Below are 5058 nucleotides of genomic sequence, written 5' to 3' on the forward strand. Positions count from 1 at the left end.
TTTTTTTTTTTGAGACAGAGTCTCACTTTGTCACCTATGGTAGAGTGCTGTAGCGTCACAGCTCACAGCAACCTCAAACTCCTGGGCTTAAGCAATTCTCTTGCCTTAGCCTCCCAAGTGGCTGGGACTACAGGTGCCTACCACAATGCCTGGCTATTTTTAGAGACAGGGTGTTGCTCTGGCTCAGGCTGGTCTTGAACCTGTGAGCTCAGACAATCCACCTGCCTCGGCCTCCCAAGTTCTAGGATTACAGGTGTGAGCCACTGTGCCCAGCCCAAGAAAACATATTTTAAACAAGGAAAATAAAAAAGGACATTTTTTTTAAAATCTAGTATTGTGAGACCATTGAGCACATAGCTAAGTATTCAATAAATCATAGACATGGATGTTGGAGGCATAAAGACCTGAATTCCAAGCCTAAGTTCACTTCTTAAGAGCTGTATGGCCTTTGGAAGGTCATTTCTCCTCACTTGGCCTCAATTTCCTCATCTGTAAAATGAATATATAGAGGACCTATCATGTAGGGCTATTAGGCGTCCTTAACAGCATGCCTGGACCTTAGAAGGTCCTCAATGCACAGTATCTATTAACCATATATGGAGAAATAATTATAGGCTGGGCACAGTGGCTCACTCCTGTAATCCTAGCACTCTGGAAGGCTGAGGTGAGTGGATTGCCTGAGCTTATGAGTTTGAGACCAACCTAAGCCAGAGTGAGACCTCATCTCTAAAAATAGCCGGGGACCAGGCAAGGTGGCTCACACCTGTAATCCCAGCACTCTGGGAGGCTGAGGCAAGAGAATCACTTGAGCCCAAGAGTTTGAGGTTGCTGTGAGCTATGATGATGGCTCTCTACTGTGGGCGACAAAGTGAGACTCTGCCTCAAAAAAAAGAAAAGTAATTATTATTATTATAGCATGTAATGCTGGCAATCCAATAAATAGAAAAGCTTGTGGTGAAGTGTGCTAAAGAGTTTGAAAGAACCCTTCCACCCAGGGGAGGGAAAAGCCAAAGGGAGCCAGAGTTCAAAAGTAAAAGATGGAGCAGCTGTTTTAAAGCCTCCAAAGGCGATTTCATCTTGACCCACAAAACTGAAAAGGGGTGCGTCTTCCTGTACAGATAAGGATCAGAAGAACAAAGCATGCTATTAATTAAGTCTTGCTTATTTTAAGTTTATGGGACATTTTTCCCCCTTAAAAATAAACTCACAATAAAAGTGGAAAAGGTCAACACAGAGGAGTGGGAGCCAACCCTGCCAGCCCTTGGACTCTGAGGTGGGTGGTCTGGTCCCTAAGCCAAGTTTCCTCACTTTGGGCCTTTAAGAGTTAGACCACGGAGGGACCCGAGCCACCCAAAGAGACAAAGAATCAGCCCATGATGTCTCCCAGTCCCAGACCCTAGTGGACCACTAGAACTGAGGAACCTGGCTGGGTCTCCAACTTCACAGGAGGGAGAATGAACTTGGCATGTCTGTGCTTCCCCAGGAGGATATGAGTCACAGGGAAGAAGCCAGCCAGGCCCAGCATGGTCAAAAACAGAAAAAACAAGCACCTTCCCATCTGGGTGGCTTTGGGCAAGTCACTTTCCTCCTGCACCTTGGTGAATGAAATGATGACAACCTTCAGCCTCCTAGGATTGGGAAGAGGATAAAATAAAGCAAACTCTGGGGGAGTGCCATATAGGATGTGCCATATAGGCTGCACATGTAAATGGTACCTGGGGATTTTTTGTTTGTTTTTTTTTTTGCAGTTTTTGGCTGGTGCCAGGTTTAAATCCACCACCTCTGGCATATGGGGCTGGTGCCCTACTCCTTTGAGCCACAGGTGATGCCCAATGCTAGCTGTTTTTATTATCATCCCCCAGACTCTTTCACTGTGTTAAGGACACAATGTATTGGAGGATGGTCTTTTTTTTTTTTTTTTATTGAGACAGAATTTCACTTATTAACCCCCAGTAGAGTACTGTGAAGTCGCAGCTCACAGCAACCTCCAACTCCTTGGGCTTACACGATTCTCTTGCCTCAGCCTCCCAAGTAGCTGGGACTACAGGCGCCCGCCACAACGCCTGGCTATTTTTTTGTTGCAGTTAGGCTGGAGCTGGGTTTGAACTCATCACCCTCGGTATATGGGGCCGGCGCCCTACTTACTGAGCCACAGGTGCCACTCTGGAGGATGGTCTTCATCATTCCCTTCGCTGAACCTGAATATCCTCACCTGTAAAATGAGATGGTTGTTTATTTAACTTTTTTTTTTTTTGAGACAGTCTTACTCTGCTCCCCTGGGTAGAATGCCATGGTGTCATCATACCTCACAGCAACCTAAACTCTTGGGCTCAAGCGATCCTCTTGCCTCAGTGTCCCAAGTAGTTGAGACTACAGGTGCCCCCGACAACGCCTGGCTAGTTTTTCTATTTTTAGTAGAGATGGGGTCTCATTCTTGCTCAGTCTGGTCTCAAGCCATCCACCCACCTCAGCCTCCCAGAATAGGATTACAGGCTTGAGTCACCATGCCCACCCAAGACAATTGTAAAGACAGAGTGAAAGGATGAATAAAGAGAACTAAACACGTACCCCCCAAATACCATGTAAATAAATAAAGCAGCTGCTTTATTCTTTCCAGTCTCTTCCATACAGCTGGTCAATCTAGGGAGGCAACAGGAAGAAATATGACAGCCAGGGCTTGCAGGTTGGATTATAAATGGCTAGTTTTACTTGTCAGAAATCCCTCTAGACCAGAACATTCTGCTGTGATAGAAACGTATTTTATCTCCACTACATGTAGCTATTGGACACATGAAATGTGGCTGGGACATCTGAGGAACTAAACTTTTATTCAATTTAACTAAATTAAACTTAGTTATTTAGTGAAACATGGCTAGTGGCTACCATGTTGGACATCATATTTTAGACTATAATCTCCATGAGACCAGGAATAAAATCTTGTTTTCTTCCTATGTCCCTAACACTCAGTAGAAGACCGGCAGATAGCAGATGCTCAGTGTATGTTTGCTGAGTGAAAAAATAAATACAGGCAAGAACTGAAAAGAAAACTTTATTTTTTGCCAGGCATGGTGGCTCATACCTATAATCCTAACACTCTGGGAGGCCGAGGCAGGTGGATTGCCTGAGCTCAGGAGTTTGAGACCAGCCTGAACAAGAGTGAAACTCTGTCTCTACTAAAAATAGAAAAACTGAGGCAAGAGGATCACTTGAGCCCAAGAGTTGGTGATAGCTGTGAGCTATGATGATGTCATGGCACTCTACCCAGGGTGAAAGTTTGAGACTCTTGTCTCAAAAAGCCCCCAAAAAAACTTTCCTTAAGATAGAGTCTTGCTTTGTCACCCTAGCTAGAGTGCAGAGGCATCATCATAACTCACTGGGACCTCAAACTCCCAGGCTCAAGCAATCCCCCTGCCTCAGCCTGTTGAGTACTGGGAGTACCAGTGCACACCACTGCACCCAGCAAATTTTTCTATTCTTCATAGATCCCCAGGTCGATCTCAGATTCCTGGCTTCAAGCAGTCCTCCCACCTCAGCCTCCCAGAGTGCTAGAATTACAGGCATGAGCTGTTGCATCTGGCAGGAAAACATTTTAAGAACTGTTTCCCCTCTCTTTTCCATGAAGTGTCCAAGACCCACCTATAAAGCAGGGGAAATAGTCATTCCTATCTCACAAAGTTAATATGACAATTAACAAGTTAATATTTGGAAAGGGCTTACTACAATGCCTGGCACATAGCTCGTGCTATACAAGTGTTGTTAATTAAAAACAAAACTCATGAGGCAAAAGATCACTTGAGTTTGAGGTTGCTGTGAGCTATGATGGCGCCATGAAACTCTACCCAAGGTGACAAGGTGAGACTCTGTCTCAAAAAAAATTAAAAATTAAAAAATTGGCTTGTCCGAACGTAGTGAGTTATCTCACTTGACTGTTCACAGTCAGTTACAGATTGAACTCCTTGTTCTACTCTTCCCCCCCCCACTATTGCACTTGACTAATCTTAAAAAGAAATTAAAAAATTAAAACAAATAAAAATAAAACTCATCTAGCCTATGTGAACTCTTCTTTGGGGAAAGTAATTCAATTATCTTTAAGTTTGGTTGCAAGTGCCAGAAAGATTCAAAGTAACAATTAGTTAAATGACAGTTTTTTTCCATCTCTCTTGCAGCGGAGTCTGAAGTAAGGAACTCCAGGGCTTTTAGGGTGGCTTCTGGAAGGTGTTAGAGATCCAGGCACCTTCTATTTGTCATTCCACCATCAACCCTGACTTCTTCCTTGTGGTCTGCTTAAGCTGCAGACATCAAAGCCACTTTTCAGCCTGGAAGGAGGAGCAAGGAAGGCGGAGGCACCCAGGCCACGCCCTTTAAGGACACTTCCAGAAGTTACACACACTTGCTTTTAGCCTGCTATGGCTTGAATGTGAGCTCCAAAGTTCGTGTGTTGGGCTTTGCCCCCATAGCTCAGTGGTTAGGGCGCTACCCACACACATCAGGGCTGGTGGATTCGAACCCAGCCCCCAGGCCTGCTAAACAACAATGACAACAACAACAACAACAAAATAGCCAGGTGTTGTGGTGGGCGCCTGTAGTCCCAGCTACTTGGGAGGATGAGGAAAGAGAATTGCATAAGCCCAAGAGTTTGAGGTTGCTGTGAGCTGTGACACTACAGCACTCTACTGAGGGCGACATAGTGAGACTCTGTCTCAAAAAAAACCTCAAAAAAGTTCTTGTGTTGGAAACTTAATCCCTAGTGAAACAGTATTGAAAAGTGGGGCCTAATAAGAGGTGATTAGATCGTGAGGACTCTGACTTCATGAATGGATGAATGTCATTATTTTTAGAGTGACAAGAATGGAGGAAAAAGTATCCAATGTACATACCCCTATTATGAAACTGATTTATACCTTTTATATGAAAGCTATAACCAAATAGCCTAAGAATATGGGGAAGGGGGAGGGATAAGGGAGGGGGCAATGGGTGGAGGGAGGGGGATTGGAGGGATCACTTCTGAGGTTTATCTTACAGGGGTACAAGCGAATCTTTCTAAGAGTAGAATGTGAA

Source organism: Otolemur garnettii, unplaced genomic scaffold (genome assembly GCF_000181295.1).
Source record: "Otolemur garnettii isolate 467f Iridium unplaced genomic scaffold, OtoGar3 scaffold00038, whole genome shotgun sequence".
Taxonomy (NCBI): domain Eukaryota; kingdom Metazoa; phylum Chordata; class Mammalia; order Primates; family Galagidae; genus Otolemur; species Otolemur garnettii.